Genomic DNA, 18256 nt, shown 5'->3' with positions numbered 1-18256 from the left:
TAAGTTATAAGGGAAGAACGCAAGAGATAGAATATTGGATCTCTTAATATGTGAAAGATTGAATGTGAAGATTAAACTCTTAATGCTGTTGCTAATATGTAGTAGATGTTTATGTTGGCTCATTGCTGGAGAAATAATAAAGATGAAAGAAAACTATGACAAGTTGGTTTGGTTGAGTAAAAGAATATTGATTACTATCTTTTACATGAGATATTTAGCATTCATGCTTCTTGAATACTTTGCCACAAAAAACAATTATACATATCATTCAATTTGTGTTAAAGTTATAAATCAGATCTTACATGTCATGCAATTCAGTTATTGTGTATTCAGACACAACTGGTGCTCAAGTTATATAGATATTGACTTATAACTTCTTTTTTTTTTATTATTTCTTCATTCATGAGAGCACACACACACAGAGAGAGAGAGAGAGAGAGAGGGAGAGACACAGGCAGAGGGAGAAGCAGGCTCCATGCAGGAAGCCCGATATGGGACTCCATCATAGGCCTCTGGGATCACGCCCTGAGCCAAAGGCAGAAGCTCAACTGCTGAGCTGCCCAGGCATCCTATCCTGACTTATAACTTAAAATGTTTAGCGGAAAAGATAAAGCATTTGCTTTAGAATAGTCCATGCATTCACTTATGACATCAAGGGGAAACTATCAAACAAATCCCAGAGTACATGAGATTCTCACGTCAACTGTACTGGACTCCAAAAAGGGAATATCCTAGGGAAAAAAGGTGGAAGGACTGTTCTAGACAAAAGCCACTTAAAATACATGAACTTGAATTTGATCTGGTACTGAGGTAAAAGCTCCATAAGACATTCTTGTGATAATTAGGGAAAATGTGAATGTGGGCTGTATGCTGTATTGTGAAATTGTTAATTTTCTTAGGTGACATAATGGAATTGTGGTTATTTAGGAAATACATGTCAAACTATGTCCAAATGTTTTCTGTCTACAGCTTATTTGGTACAGCAAAATACACATGACTGTGTATTATACACACATATCTATATTTATCTATATACACACATAGATATATTTATAGTATATAAGAAGAAAATAAATTGGCAAATAACTGTTGAATCTAGTGAAGAGTGTACAGTTCTTTTCTTTCTTTTCTTTTTTTTTTTTTTTTTTTTGGTTTAAAACATAATAAAAAGTAGGAGAATATTTGTACACATTTGACAATTTTTAAAATACCTTCAGGGGTGCCTGCCTGGCTCAGTTGGTAGACCGTGTGACTCATGATCTTGGGGCCATAAGTTCGAGCCCCGCGCTGGGTATAGAGTTACTTAAAAATAAAATCTTTAAAAATAAATAAATAAAAATTACCTTCAAAAGAGAAATCATGTTGAAAATTAGAAAATGCTGAGAAACTGGATGGTAATGGAAGGATTTTCTGTCAGAATTTTTTTTGTATGATTTTATTTATTTATTCATGAGAATTACAGAGAGAGGGGCAGAGATATACGCAGAGGGAGAAGCAGGCTTCCCATGAGGAGCCCGATGCAGGACTGGATCCCAGGACCTCAGAATCATGCCCTGAGCTGAAGGCAGACACTCAACAACTGAGCCACCCAGGCGTCCCTGTCAGAGTTTATAGATGCAACAAACTGGTACTCGGTAGAGAAATTTGTAGCTCTACTGGTTTGCAGTAGGAAAAGAGAAAAATTGAAAATGAGGTAACAAGCTTTCAGTTTAAGATGAAAAATTAACAGTTAACCCAAAGAAAATAGGAAGAAGGAAGTAATAAAGGAAAGTGAATAGAAAACTAAGGTATGATAGGATCACGAACATCTAAGTTGGTTTCTTTGAAAAATCTTGTTAAATGGTTAAGACTCAGGAATGACGAATCAAGAAAAAAGTAGATGTCAATAATATTAGGAATGAAAAATGAGACATAATTGTGAGGCAGCAGAGATTAAATAAGGGAATTTGTGAGTAACCTTGATGTCTGTTTATTTTATTTTATTTTATTTATTTATTTATTTATTTTTATTTATTTTTAAGATTTTATTCATTCATGGGAGACACAGAGAGAGAGAGGCAGAGACACACAGGCAGAGGGAGGAGCAGGCTCCATGCAGGGTGGGACTTGATCCCGGGTCTCCAGGATCAGGCCCTGGACTGAAGGCGGTGCTAAACCGCTGAGCCACCTGGGCTGCCCTGTCTGTATATTTTAAAAATTAAATGCAGTGGATAAATCCAAGAGACCTTTAAATTATTTTGGTAATAGAAAACCTGATTGCCCTTTAACCACTAAGGAAGTTGAATGGGTTCTTTAAAAACTGCCTGTAGATAAAACACAAAGTACCAATAGTTTTATAAGTGAAATCTACCCAAATACTAAAGAAAATCTTTAACAAATTTAAAAATTAGTAAAAGAAGGAATACTCCATGGTCTTTATAAAATATGTTTAAATTCTTATGCTCTTCCCTCTAAGAGGTGGAAGCCTAATTCCCTCATCTTGTGTATGGACTGGGCCTAATTATGCAATTCTAACAGCAGTAACCGAAAAATGACCTGTGAGACTTAGGAAAATAGTTCATAAAAGGTACTGCAGCTTTTTTTCACTCTTTCTGTTGGTTTACTTGTTCTTGGAGAAACCAGCTACTTATCATGAGAACATTCAAACCAATGGAGATACCTCTGTGGTGAGACACTGAGGCCTCCTGCCAACAGCATGTGAGTGGACCACCTTGAAAGTGGATTCTACAGCTCCTGTTGACATCCTGACTAAACTCATGAGAAACTCACCCAGCTAGTTCCTGACACACAGAAGCTGTTAGATAAAAAATGTTTGTTGGTTTAAACAACTACATCTTGGAGTAATCTGTTACACAGGAATACCTAATATACATTCCCGCTCATTTTGTGAGGCTAGTGTAATCTTGGCACCCAAACCAGATAGAATATAAAAATGACCTGTAGGGTGGCTCAGTTGGTTAAGCAACTGCTTTCAGCTCAGGTCATGATCCCAGGGTCCTAGATTTGAGCCCTACAGTTGAGCTCCCTGCTCAGCAGAGTCTCCTTCTCCCTTTGTCCCTCCCCCTTCTCATGTGCTCTCTCTGTCTCTTTCTCAAATAAATAAAATCTTTTTAAAAAATGGAAATGGCCTTTAATTTTACTGTCCACTCAAACATAGCAACAGAAAGTCCAAAACAAAAATTAAAAAACCAAAGCCAAAGAGGTATAAAAAAGTAGAATACATCTTAGCCAGCTTAAATGTATTACAGAATGCAAAGTCAGGCCATTAGAAAATCTGTTCATATAATTTACCACTTTAACAGATGAAGGGAGACAAATTATTTGGTTATCTGAATTGATACAGGAAAAAAGTTTAATAATATTCAATATCTGTTTGTGATAAAACTCCTAGCAAGCTAAGAATAGAACTTCCTTAATTGATAAACTCTGTTTACAAAGAAACCACAGAAAACATACCAATTAATAAAAAAGATCTAAAACACCCTTTTAAAAATTAGAAACAACATATGGTTGCTTATTACACTCTCACCCACATTGTACAGAGTCTTAACACATTCAGAAATAAGTAAAAGGAATAATTAGAAGAAACAAAATTATCATAGGTTAGCCTTTGTGGAAAATTCAATCTACATAAAAATTATTGAAATAATATTAAGAATAGTCTAGCAAAAGTTACTTACAGTTATATATACAGCAATAAAATTTTTACATAAAATATGTAATATAGGAACATTGAATAACAAAAACAGGTTCTTGTAAATCTAAAAGTAGAGATTTTAGAAGATTGTAAAACCTTATTGAAAGATATTTAAAGGGATCCCTGGGTGGCGCAGCGGTTTAGCGCCTGCCTTTGGCCCAGGGCGCGATCCTGGAGACCCGGGATCGAATCCCACGTCGGGCTCCCGGTGCATGGAGCCTGCTTCTCCCTCTGCCTGTGTCTCTGCCTCATTCTCTCTCTCTCTCTGTGACTATCACAAATAAATAAAAAATTAAAAAAAAGAAAGATATTTAAATAATTTAGACCTAAATAAATGGGGAACATACTACTCCCATAAAAAATTTTTTCATGTCTTAACCAAATAAGTCTACAGACTCCATGCAATTTTAACCAAAAGAAGAGTTTTCCAAAAAAACACCCAGTCTGATTTTAAGCTTTTTGCAGATAGAAAATGGCCTGTAATAAGCAAGGTGCTCCTTAAGGACAAAGTTAAGCACTTGCAATATCAAATGCCAAGACTAATTATTGCTACAGTATGGCATAAAGTTCCAATTTTTCCATATCCTTGTCAACTCGTGTTACTTTGTTGTGATCTTTTATCCTGATGACAATGAGGTAGTATCTCATTTTTTAACCTATGGACGTTCAATTCTCTAGCACCATTTGTCGAAAATCTGTCCTTCATTGAGTTGCTTTTGCATCTTTGTCAAGTCAATTGAACATATTTGAATGGGTCTGTTTCTATCTTCTCTAGAACACTCAGATCCATTCATGTGTTCCATTTATCCTGTGTCTATCACTGCCAATATGATGGAACAGCATTATAAAGTGAATTGGGAAGTTTTTCCTCTTTTATTTTCTGGAAAAGACTGCAGAATTAGTGTTCTTAAATGGTAGAATTCTCTAGCATTTCTGAGCATATGTATTTCTAAAGTTTTGTTGAGCTTGTGTCAACATAAGGAAAGTGAAAGCATAAGTCATACACTAAGAGAAGGTAGTTGCAACACAGCTGAAAGATTAGTACTTGAAATATATAAAGAAGTCTTAACAGATTACTAAGAGAAGCAAATAGAAATTTGAGCAAAAACCATAATCAGGTATTTCATTAAAAGGATACATGGTTTAAAAAAAACACTGAAACATGTTCAGACATACTAGTTTTCAGAGAAAGGCAAATCATGACAACAGTTTCATACCCACCAGACTTGGCAAAAAATTAAATGTCTCCTTCTCTGGCTATTGCACAGATCTTTTTTTATATAGAAGTATAGAGTCAAAGACCACTTATTAAAAGCTAAAGCTGAGCCATGTATGTTTTTATGTGTTAAATACTTTGAGGGTTTTGGACAGAATTAATAATAAAAGTCTTGTAATAATAAAGTTTTTGTAAAAAAAAATAAAAAACAAAAAACTCTAATACTATTGAGTATTGATTTCATCTTCTGTTTTCTCTCCTTTGATCCTGTAGGGGGAGCATGTAATCCAGATTCGGAATTTAGAGAAATCACAATATTTTTTTGGAGTGTTCTTTCTTTTGCCTGTGATACCTTCCATAAGTCATTGTAAAATCCCCTCCTTAGGGGAGATAACTCTCTTTTTGCTTTTATTGTCTTACTTGGCACCCTTATATGTATTTTATATCCCTTTTGGTTCTTGACAATGTCGTTATTTTAGATGTTTATATGTATGTTAATTATTCTGGTTGCTTGGTTACTTCTTTAAACTTTGTGAACAGCAAATGTCTAGTTTTAACTGCAGCAGCTTTAGAATCAATTAGAATGAGTTTTGACCCTCACTTCCATTTGATTTCATAAATTTTCTTTTTTTGGTCTGTAGGAGAATAAGACCAAAATGAGATTTTTGGGTAGGATTTAAATTAAATTAACCTTCTATTTCATGGCCATTATTCCTTGAATGTAGGAATTCGGGGGTGAGTATAATAGCCCTATAAATAGAATAATGCAGATCATTGCCTTTTTTTTTTACTTGACCAAATCAAAAAGGTTTTCCCGATAAGTTAGTAGACCTTCAAAGCCAGCTTAGGCCTTACCAATACACTGTCTAGCCTTGATTCTCCTTGAGCTTGTGGGAATAGTCTTAGTCTTATCTGTGGTTCTATTCTAGATAATCATTTTCCAGTTTGGGATGCTAGTTAAGATTCACAAAAGTAAAGTTTCTTCACCAAATTAGTGAAGTACAGTACAGTTGTGTACTGTAGCCTTCTTTTTAAACCCCTCTCAAATGGACACAGTACTCATGGGCATATTAAGATCCTTGAACAGTCAGGTATTATAGGGATGGAGGAACCTAGAATATGTTTAATATTGTTTAATTCAGCAATTCCTAGATTGAGTGGAATATTGGACACTTTTTTTCATGGGGCACCTATTCATATTGGGAGGAACAGTTGTCACAAAATAGAACTCTAGAATATTGGTAATATGTCACTGGTGTATGCTGATCTTGCAGTTCTCTGTTCCAGATGGTTAGAAGGCTGGCTTCTAACATTTTTGTACTCCTTTTATACTTGATACTTGTCTTCTGCCTATGTTATATTACTGACCATGACTCATAAATGCTTTATCATCTATGGCTGTGATTCTTGGATTTAAGTGAAGGGCAATAGGATATAAAATTAGTCACGTCTTTTTTTTGGAGGACGGGTATTAGTATATTGATTACTGCTCCAGTAAAATCTAGAAAGGAATTATTTTGCATGTATCATGATTGAAGGCAGTCTAAGAAATTTGCATTTTTATACATACTTTTAAGGGAGAAAATCCTATAATTAAAGAGTAACAATCTGTTTTGTCTCTCCATGTTCACCTCTGAAGGAGTTGTCAAACTTTTCTTAGATTCTTTTAAAGATAGCCCGTGAGACATACTGTGTGATAGACCTACACTGACCAATACAGTAGACACTAGCCACATGTGGCTTTTGAGCACTTGAAATATGGCTAAATCATATTGAGATGTGTTAAGTATTAGGTATATACTGGATTCCAAAGATTTAATGTGAAAAAATGATCTAAATATTGTAGTAATTATTATATTGATTACATATTAAAGTGGTAATATTTTAATGTATCAATTATTAATAACATTTTATTAAATTTATTTTCATTTTTTTTTACTACTTAATGTGACTCCTGGATAATTTAAGACTACTTATGTGGCCTGTATTATATTTCTGTTGGGCATTTTCCCCATAAGCCTATAGATCTCAGAGACTGAAACTCATTATTTAAGTTTTTATAAAGCTTTTTGGACCAGTGCAGAATTCTGTATTTTTGTTTTGTTTTGTTTTGGAAGCTTTTAGCCTAAGATCTCATGATCCTTCATCTCATGTATCTTTGAAGTATCCTAAGAGATGACTTCTAGACCTACTATATAGAATTGTGCTTTAGGCACAGAGAGAAAGGTGAAAAATCAAGATCTTTCCAAATTTATTAATAATTTATCTTACCTATTTCCAATGATAACTATTCTACCTTTGAAATGTGTCTGTCTTGGTATCATCCTCTCTAAACCATCATTTGAACATTGAGTATTCTTTGATCTCCTTAGGTAGCCTTCTACTTTATAAATTGAAGCAATATTTTAATTTAATTTTATTTTTTTAAAGATTTTATTTATTCATGAGAGACACAGAGAGAGAGAGAGAGAGGCAGGGACATAGGCAGAGGGAGAAGCAGGCTCCGTGCAGGGAGCCCGATGTGGGACTCGATTCCGGGTCTCCAGGATCACACCCTGGGCTGAAGGTGGCACTAAACCACTGAGCCACCCAGGCTGCCCCTGAAGCACCATTTTTAGATCAGGTGATCTCCAGTTTGGTTCTTTCAGTGCTTTGGGGGAGATAATTTTAGTAACAACTATCAAAATAATTTTCATGTTTTTTGTCTTTTCATGATGACAAAAAGTCCTATGATTCTTGGAGCTAAGTGGAAGACAAGGACATTGAACATGGTGGCTACATTTTTTGGAACAGATATTGGAGGAATACTGAACCCTTTACCACCCTAATAAAATCTAGAAAAGAGTAGTAAGTTGTGTCTCAAGAGTGAGGCCAGTATATGCAAGAGTCATTTCAACTACAATTTCAGGAAATACTCTTGTAGCAGTTTATATGAGACATTAATTTCTGATCTGTGTTGAGCATCGTTGCCTGAGTCTGCAGGCTTAAAGGAAATCTCGTTTTAACTTTGGTCCTCTATAGCAATTCCCACTTTGGTTTCCTTGTTTTAGGATCTCAGTTAAAAATCTAATAAGCGGGATGCCTGGGTGGCTCAGTGGTTGAACGTCTGCCTTTGGCTTGGGGTGTGATCCCAGTCCAGGGATCAAGTACCACATCAGGCTCCCTGCAAAAACCCTTGCTTCTCCCTCTCTCTGTCTCTCTGCCTCTCTCTGTGTCTCTCATAAATAAATTTTTTTAAAAAGAATCAATAAGCATGTGCTATTAATAGGTTGGCTTAATGCTTTTCAGTTTTAAAAGACTTACACATAGTGGGGCCTGGGTAGCTCAGTCCATTAAACATCCTTGATGGTGGCTCAGGTCGTGACCTCAGGGTCCTAGGATTGAGCCCTGCATTTGGCTCTGCTGGACGTGGTGCCTGCTTAAGATTCTCTCTCCCTCTCCTTATACATACCCCTCACTTTCTAGGGTGCACTCTCTCTCTCTCAAAGAAATAAACAAACTAACACACATGTCACCAATTGGTGACATCTAAGGTACATCCAGAGAAAATGGCACTTAATTTTATCCCCATGTGTTCTTTATTTTAATGATGGGACTTATTTCTGACCTTGCTTTCTCAAAATGTAACATAAGAAGATACTAAGTTGCATAGCTGTCACTCTATTTGAAGCTAAGCTTCAAAGAAGAGTAATCCTCACTGGGCTATCCACATGATTCTGTCCTGACTCCTGTTTTAGTTGGTTTTTTAAAGTTTTATATGTTTATTATACAAATTTGAACAAGAATAAAAAGTATAAAAAACTTTTTGAAAATTTGAAAAGAAAGTAAAACCTTTTTAAAATTTCATCTTCCAAAGAAAACAGAGTTGTCCTTATACATGGGTCTCAATTGCCTCATATCTCATTTCATTATTTTCATGGGCATTGTTATGTGGTCTGTAGACCAGGTAAATTTGCCTGTATTTGGAACCAGAGGCTGCGTCTGCAGATCAGCACTAGAGGGCATTGAAGCCCAGCAAAAAGTATATGACTTGGAAGCTAGCCAAAGCCTTCATCCAGCTCACTTACTGGCCAATACTTCATGTTTTTTGGAGAAGGAAGTTCCAAAATGATGAGACTGGAACACAATTGTTCTTCTTAATTAAAGTCCTACTGTAGAATAGAGGTGTGATTATCTAGTATAATAGGAGCATTTTTACTGGATATTGTGGTCAAATAAAAATCAATGTGTGACCTTGCACAAGTCATTGAAGCTTTTGAGTCTCTATTTTCTTACTGTAAATTGAAAGGGTTAGACTGGATTTACTTTCATTTAACAGTAAGAGTCTGTTACTTGTGTGTTACTGCAGTATGACTTTTATGTAGATCATCTTGTTTAATCTTCACAAAAAACTTTAGAGGAGGGGTCCTATACTTCAAGAAAAGCTCATCTAAGTAAAGGGTATATAGCTAGTAGTGGCGGAATTGGAATTCTTTCTTTTCATAAACCATGTTTTTTTTCCTGCTATCTGTACCATGGTATTCTTACTGGATAAATTTATTTGAACTGCTCCTTTTACCTTTTAAAAAGTGATTACATGAACAAATGATTTCCTGTCATTTGACTACTTTGAACTTTTATTATAAATTAGAAAATATGCACATTGAAAAATATGGGCAAGTACATAGATTGAGGCTAAAGAGAATCACACAATTTGTTTAGTACTCTGCCCCCCCAAAATACAGACTTTTCAGTCTTTTAGAGCAAATTTTACTAGTAAAATTCAGGATTTGGGGTAACCAGCAATCATATAATAAAAGATGTTTATATGTGGAGAATAGCTAAACCAAGGAAAATAATTTTACTAAAATAAGTCATAATCTAAACTTTCAAATACTTGTAACATACTCCATATCATTGAATGGCTCTTTAGTAAACATTGTAAAGTAACTTGGTAGTCACTGGATAAAGTGGGTGAATCTGTGATTCTTAGTTTTCTATGTTGTCTTACAGAATATAAGTTCTTCATAGTTTTAATCAACATTAGAGGATTTTTATGTCCTAAACGAGTCTCCGTGATAGGATCAGAATGGTTGATGATGTGCTTTTCTTTCTTTCTTTTTTTTTTTTTTAAGATTTTATTTATTCATGAGAGAGACACACACAGAGAGGCAGAGACATAAGAGAGAAAGAAGCAGGCTCCATGTAGAGAGCCTGATGTGGGACTCAGTTCCGGGTCTACAGGATCACGCCCTAGGCTGAAGGCAGATGCTCAATCGCTGAGCCATCCAGGTGTCCCAATGATGTGCTTTTCTTTTGGAAAGGATATGCTAAGCATTCCCCTTTTTAAAGCTTGTTATTTTGAAAAATTTCAGTTGTATACAGAGAGAAAATATAGTGAACTCTCATGTCCCTATTTAGCTTCAACAACTAGTCTCATAGCTAAATGTATATATGTGTGTATTTATATATAAAATCTCCTTTGATTATTTTGTAGTAAATCTGGACATCATGTCATCTACAAATAAATAGGACTGTGATTAATCCACCAAGAAAAGAATCATTCCTTAATATCTGCAAGCATACAGTTCTTCCTTATTTTCATGTCTCATTTTTTTTCCTTTGTAATTTGAACTGGTATCCCTATATTGCTGTTGATTATCTCTCAATCTGTAGGTCTTCTTTTGAAATTTTTCTTGTAGCTTTTTTTCTATTGAAGAAACTGTATCAATTCGTCCTCTGGGGTTTCCTACAGTCTGAATTTTGCTGATTTCATTCCCCTGCTGCTTTTTTTAAAGCATATTTCTCATCTCTACTATGTGTTGATAGTTAGATGTAAATATGGTTCAGTACGTAGACATGGTTTAATATTTTGGCAAGAATACTTCATAGGTGGTTTTGTGTACCTTCATCAAGTGGCTAAGCCCCCTTTTATTCTTAAGGAATATACTTCCTTAGCTATACTGACTTAGATATCACAATCTTGCTCTAGGGAACTGTTTCTCTGTAGAGGGCCACCAAAGCAGAAGTCATTGTAGGTCCCATTCTACTTTCCCTTTATTTCTCTTGTGCCTTTAAATTTAGGGATTATTGGGAAGAGACTGTCTACCCACCTGCTGTATGTTCCTGGATTAAGTCATTAAGGATACAGAAGCCAAATGACTATTCTGAGTAATAGTAAATGCAGCATGTCTTTAAACAGCTTTTTTGATCTCTCTGGGTTTTCTTGTGTGCATATAGCTACTTTTCCTGCAGGAAAAGTTTAGCTAGAGTTGCTATATCAAATGTGTGGACTGTCTTTGCCTGTTATATCTAGGCTTTCATTAAATTCTGCAAAGAGGGATCCCTGGGTGGCGCAGCGGTTTGGCGCCTGCCTTTGGCCCAGGGCGTGATCCTGGAGACCCGGGATCGAATCCCACATCAGGCTCCCCGTGCATGGAGCCTGCTTCTCCCTCTGCCTGTGTCTCTGCCTCTCTCTCTCTCTCTGTGACTATCATGAATAAATAAATAAATAAAAATTTAAAAAAAAAAAAAAAAAAAAAAAAAATAAATTCTGCAAAGACTTGGGGAATCCCTGGTTGGCTCAGTGGTTTGGCGCCTGCCTTTGGCCCGAGACGCGGTCCTGGAGTCCCAGGATCGAGTTCCACGTCGGGCTCCTGGCATGGAGCCTGCTTCTCCCTCCTCCTGTGTCTCTGCTTCTCTCTCTCTCTCTCTCTGTCTATCCTTAATCTTTAAAAAAAAAATTCTGCAAAGACTTAACATAATAATCAAATGATAGTTATAAAGCGTCACACTTTCCTGGATTTTTTTTTAAGATTGATTGATTGATTGATTGATTGATTGATTTATGATAGAGAGAGAGAGAGAGAAGCGCAGAGACACAGGAGTGGGGAGAAGCAGGCTCCATGCCAGGAACCTGACGTGGAACTCGATGGCGGGTCTCCAGGATCGCGCCCTGGGCCAAGCTCCATGCCAGGAACCTGACATGGGACTCGATGGCGGGTCTCCCGGATCGCACCCTGGGCCAAAGGCAGGCACTAAACCGCCGAGCCACCTAGGGATCCCACTTTTCTGGATTTTGAACAAATTCAGCACCAGCAAGGCCCATATTCTCATCCTGGAAGAGAGAAAGAAGAGTGGTTACCCAGTTACATGACCAGTGTCTTTGCCTCCAGTATTTCTGGAAAGCCCATTTTCCTGCAGCCCATCCTGAGTCCATTTTTAATACTCTTTGACCTATATAGTTCTGATACTTAAGTTTGCACCAAGGACCATGATTTGAATACTTTTTCTTGTACTCTATCCCTGCCTTGCCTCTGTTTCTCTCCCTTTTCCTCCCTTTACCCCTCGTTTTATTGAGCACTCATTGCCTAATGTGTACCAGGAAAAGTTTTAGACTTAGGAAACACATAAATAAGACAGCAGCTTTGTCTACAAGGTAAAGGATGGACCACTGGACCTTTAGTTATCTATATGAAAAAAAAATATATCACACACAGAATCCAGGGAAACTCAGGTCACCAATATGAAAAGCAAACATTTATAAGACAATAAATCTCTCCCTCTTTTTTAAGTAGGCTCCACTCCAGGCATGGAGTCCAACACTGGACTTGAACTCAAAACCCTGAGATCAAGACCTGAGCTTAAAAAAAAAAAAAAAAAGAGCTGAGATCAAGAGTCAGACCTTTAACCAACTGAGCCACCCAGGCACCCTGGAAATGAGTCTCTTTGTGGTCTCATGATAATATTTGAATATTAGTTAATATTAATTATTAATATCAATTAATTATCAATGAATATTAATAATGTTTAAAACAAGACACCAAAAGCGCTTTTCATGAAGGAAAATACTGATAAATTTGACTACATTAAGATAAAAGTGTTTTATAAAAGAACAGCATAAAAAGAAAACAAGCTGCAGATGAGAAAATATTTGAAGTTCAAATAATTGGCAAAGGATTAGCATTAAAGTATAAAGAGGACTCATTATAAGAATAATAATAGGGCAGCCCTGGTGGCGCAGCGGTTTAGCGCCGCCTGCAGCCTGGGGTGTGATCCTGGGGACCCTGGATCGAGTTCCACATCGGGCTCCCTGCATGGAGCCTGCTTCTCCCTCTGCCTGTTCCTCTGCCCCTCTCTCTCTCTGTGTCTCTATGAATAAATAAATAAAACCTTTAAAAAAAAAAAGAATAATAATAGCAAACAAAGTAGAAAAATGGATAAAGGATATGAGTACGCAGGGCACATAAGAAAGCTTAGTGGTTGATTAAAAAAAAGAAAGCTTAGTGGTCAATAAACGTGTAAGGATGTTAAACCTCACTAATAGAGTAATGCATATTAAAACAATAAAATAGTTTCACTCACATAACTTTGGCAAAAGTCTGTCATTACCAGATTTTAGAGAGGGTAAGGAAATTATTCTCATACACAGATAATAGAGTATAGCAGTATAGCAATAGAAATAAATAGCAGTTTAGCAATAATTAGAAAGTTGAGGATTAACAATTCCCCTGCTAGATTTGTGTATGTGTCTGAGAAAAAGTGTTGCAGTGTGCATAGTATGATCTATGTGCCAAATGTTTGTTGCAATATCGTGTGTTACAGTATAGAGCTAGAAACACCATAGGTGTCTTCAATAGAAGAATGTATAAATAAAAAGTAGTTTGTTCAGGCAATGAGATACTATGTGTATTAGTTTTCCAGGACTGCTATAACAAATACCACAGAGTAGGTGGCTTAATACAGCAGGAATTTATTTTCTCAGAGTTCTGGAGCCCAGAAGTCTAAGATCAGGGTGTTAGCAGGGTTGATTCCTTCTGAGGGGTATGAGGAAAGGATCTTCCAGGTTGCTTTCCTTGGCTTGCAGATGGCTTTTTCCTTATGTCTCTTCACATCATCTTCCCCCCCATGTGTGTCTCTATCTGCATTTCTCCATTTCATTAGCACCGCTGTGGTATTGGATTAGAGTTCACAGCATGAGTGATTGATTTACTTTAACTTTATTGCCTCTGTAGAGACCCTGTCCCCAAATAAGTTCATATTGTGAGGTACTGAAGATTGATACATAATTCAACCCATAACACTATGTAACAGTTATGAGGATAAACTAGAATGAATCAGAATAGATACACTTTTTCTAAAGCCTGTTAATAAGTAAAAGAGTGGAAAATGCTAGAATAATACATCCATTATAACGCCATGTTTATAGTAAACAAAACTGCTTCATATTGTGCAATGACATACATTAGTTCTCCCATGTATCCAACAGGAAATGTATTCCAGGACCCAAGTGGATACCTGAAACCATGGCTAGTTCCTATGTTTTTTCTTATACATAAATTAGGTATAGTAAGAGATTAACAACAAACCAATGAAATAGAACAGTTATAACAAAGTATTATAATAAAAGATGAATATATTCTCTCTAAATATCTTACTGTACTCATTCTTCTTATGGTGATGTGAGGGTGTAAAATGCTTACATGATGAGATGAAGTGCAGTGAATGACATAGCCATCATGACATAGAGGTAGGCTACTGTTGACCTTCTGATCATACATTATACATCAAAAGGAAGACCACCTGCTTCTGGACCATGATTGACTTTGGGTAACTGAAACCATGGAAAGTGAAACCACAGGTGGGGGTTATTATTATTATTATTACTATTATACTGAATTTGTAATAAATATATAAACATTCATAAGAACCGTAACCAACAAATATAGATAGTTGTCACCATCAAAAAGGAATGGTGAAATGAAATTGGAAAAGAGCCTAGAGGGGATTCCATTTTATCCATGAAATTTTCTTCCTTAAGGGGGAAAATGTTCAGCTTAGTTTAAAATCACTGGCAGGAACATGTGTGGTATATTATTCCTTATAACTTTACTTGGTAATCTCAAAGAATAATAGAAAGAATACTAACTCAATGAATGCAATAATGTCACTAAGAAGTTGACAGCTTAATTTTAATATCAATAATTAAATAGTGAACAAAAGTTAGGTAATAGAGTTAATTCTTCTAGTTGAAACTAGTTTTGGGACTCCTGAACCACTCATTTGGTTAGGTGTCTAACTCTTGATTTCTGCTCAGGACATGATCGCAGGGTCCTGGGATCCAGCCCCACATAGGGATCAGTGGAGAGTCTACTTCCGGATTCTTTCCCCCTCCCTTGCTTGCTTGCTCTCTCTTTCTCTCTCTCTCTCTCTAAAATATATCTTTTAAAAAAATTAGTTTTAATTTTCTGAACAACAAAATGATTTTTTTGATAAAATTAGCAAATGTTTATATCTTGTGTTTTTCAGAACAAAAAGCTCACTTTTCATACCTAACGAAGTTTGAACTTTTGAAATAACTCATTTGTAGAGCATTGTATTGCATATGTTAGGGAACTTCTTATATGTGAGTCAACAAAACATTGCATATGAGTGACTTTGTTCTCTACATTCCAGAGTAGTAGCTCTCAACTAGGGACATATGGTAATATGTGGAGCAGTTTTGGTTGTCAGAATGTCTGCTGACATTTAGTGGGCAGCATCCAGTAATACCAAACATTCTATAAAGCATAGGACAAATTATACCGTAAAGGAAGATGCCAGTAAAAACCAGTGTCCCATGGAGAGGCATTGATCTACAAGCTAATTTACTTAAAACCAGATCCCTAAAGGTTCATAAGATCAGGCAAGAAACTTTTGAACAATGACTATTTTTTAAAGCATTTTGGGGAAGAGTCATACTGGTGTCTATATGATTTCCAAAGGCTGTTTCATCACCTCAGCCAGTCAGAAAAGATGACAACACCAGCTAGGCCAACTTTTGAATCTGTGAGAGATGGGAGAGGAAAAGGAGAAGATGATCTGAGCCACCTCTTAAAGCAGTATTCAAGTAGAGGTCTTATCACACAAAGATAAAATATAGAGAAACTATTCAGGAAGCAGAAGTTTGAAATCACAACTTAAGGACAGAGCTGGAAGGGAGAGAGAGAGCAATAGCAAGAGAAAAAGAGATTGTCTGACATGAGAACATACAATCTCTTCTTCAGTGTCAAAGAAGCCTTGGTTAGATGAGATTCCTGCTGCCAACCTTGATGCAGATAAGCCTCTTAACAGGTGAAGAAGATGGAGATTTTGAAGAGGAGAGTGATGATGATACTGCACCTCTTCTTGAAGAACTAGAGAAAATTTAAAAATTGCTAAAGAGCAGACCAGGAAGGAACAAGAGCAGAAAGCTGAAGGAGAAAGAATAAGTGTAGAAAACATTGAGTGGAAACCTTCTCCTTAATCTCACAGGCCCATTCCAGCTTCAGGCCAATCTCAAAGTTAAAAGAAGGTGGGATGAAGGGGGCACTTGGGTGGCTTAATTGGTTAAGCCTCCAGCTCTTGATTTCAGGTCATGTCATGATTTTAGGGTCCTGAGATAGAGCCCTGTGTTTGGCTATGTGCTCAGCATAGAGTCTGCTTGAGATTCTCTCCTTCTCCCCCTTCCCTCTCTCACACACACTCACTCTCTCTAAAAAATAAATAAAATCTTTTAAAAAGGTGGGATGATTATGTTTTCAAAAACTGTGCAAATGGATAGAGAAGATCAGAAGAAACACAAGATTTGTAAATGATAGACTGTGATCTGAATTTCACAAAATGTTCATGGAGAAATATATTAAATAGTACAGTTTTACGTGCTTAATTAAAGACTAAAATGGGGATGCTTGGGAAGCTCAGTTGGTTGGGCCTCCCACTCTTGATCTCAGCTTGGGTCATGATCTCAGGGTCACAGGATTGAACCCTGTGTAGGGCTTTGAGCTTAGTGTGGAGCATGCTGGAGATTTTCTCTCTCCCTCTACCCCTTACCCCTACTCATGTTCTCTAAATAAATAAATAAACAAATAAATAAATAAATATTGTAAAATGTAAACGATTCAAAACAAAAAAGCGTTTTGGGGTATAAATACAAACTTAATTGTCACTTTCTTGATTAGTATCAAAATGAAATTTTTTTAGTTTTATGATCAGTTTGTTTTTAGGTAAAATTTATATAACCTAAAATCAACTACTTAAAGTACACAATTGAGTGACATTTAGTACATTTATAATATTATGTAACCATCACCTGTATCTAGTTCCAAAATATTTCATCACTCCAAAATGAAACTCCATATGCTTTAAGCAGTCCCAGTTTCCTGCCGCCTCAGCTCCTGGCAATCATCAGTCAGCTTTCTATCTCTATGGATGTAGCTACTTTGGATGTTTCATGTATGTGAAATTGCATAATTCATGACCTTTTAAAATGTCTACCTTCTCTAACAAAATTTTCAAGATTCATCCATGTATGGGTCATGCTTTTTTGTGGCTGAATGATACTCTATTATGTGGATGTACCTACTGCATTTTGTTTATTCACCCATTGATGGACCTTTGGATTGTTTCGACCTTTTGACTCATGAGAATAGTATATCTATGAATATTTATGTGCACATTTTTGTTTTAGTGCCTATTTTCATTTCTTTGGTATATACCTAGAGTAGAATTTCTGGGTCATGTGATAATTCTATGCTTTTTGAGGAAACACCAAATTGTTTTCTGCAGCAGGTACACTATCTTATATTCCTGTCAGTAGTGGACAATGATTCCAATTTCTGCACATCCTCATCAACAGATCCCAGTTACGTTTAAGAAGACATAGTAAGGGTATAAATAAATATTTCTGGGTGATGAGATTAATGGTAGTTTGCTTTAAAAAATTTTATCTTTCAACTTTTAGAGAATTAGCCACTACTGCTATGATTATTTTTAAAAATGTAAAATTTTGTTCTCATTTGAGGAAACTAAAAGTAAATGTTTCATATTCAGAATTATTTTATAGGAAGAGGAAGCAGTAGGTACATCCACATAATAGAGTTTGACTTGTCCTGGCAAGGCTATAATTTAAGAGCTTCTTACAGTTGATATATAACACTGTACTTCTCTTCAGATTTTCCAGGGTGAAGTCTAATATCTGGTATTCATAGATCATAATTCCTGCAACGTGAGAATTTTGAATCAACTATATAGGATTTGTGAGTCACGCTGAGTTCAGACTCGGAGACTAAATAAATGTACAAATAGTATTGAACTTTGGATGGAGGCCAAACCTGTTATTGGAGAGATGAGTGGGAATCTCTTAGAATGATATTATCTGTAATAAATAGTTTATAAACAACTTATGGAAACGGGAAACAGAGTTTCTGAAATGTTTGTAGCAAGAAGTCTTTAAATGTTCTTCCAGGCATACTGTTATTCACGATGTATTATATTCTATTATATTTGGCCCATGACTGCTAATTTATTTGTTGTATCATATTTAAGTCTGAAGAAAGGAAAATATT

The 18256-nt window shown here is 36.0% G+C and overlaps 1 protein-coding gene and 1 pseudogene across 3 annotated transcripts in view; both read left to right on the top strand.

Annotated features, from left to right (window-relative positions):
• RFX7 (regulatory factor X7) overlaps window positions 1-18256 on the top strand; it is a 132947-nt gene that overhangs the window by 30133 nt on the left and 84558 nt on the right. The window lies entirely within an intron of this gene.
• LOC112675884 (spliceosome-associated protein CWC15 homolog) lies at window positions 15264-16559 on the top strand (annotated as a pseudogene).

The sequence above is a fragment of the Canis lupus genome, chromosome 30 (genome assembly GCF_003254725.2).
Source record: "Canis lupus dingo isolate Sandy chromosome 30, ASM325472v2, whole genome shotgun sequence".
In the NCBI taxonomy this organism is placed as follows: domain Eukaryota; kingdom Metazoa; phylum Chordata; class Mammalia; order Carnivora; family Canidae; genus Canis; species Canis lupus.
The sequence above is the reverse complement of the archived record's forward strand: the minus strand, read 5'-3'. Positions and strand labels throughout refer to the sequence as shown.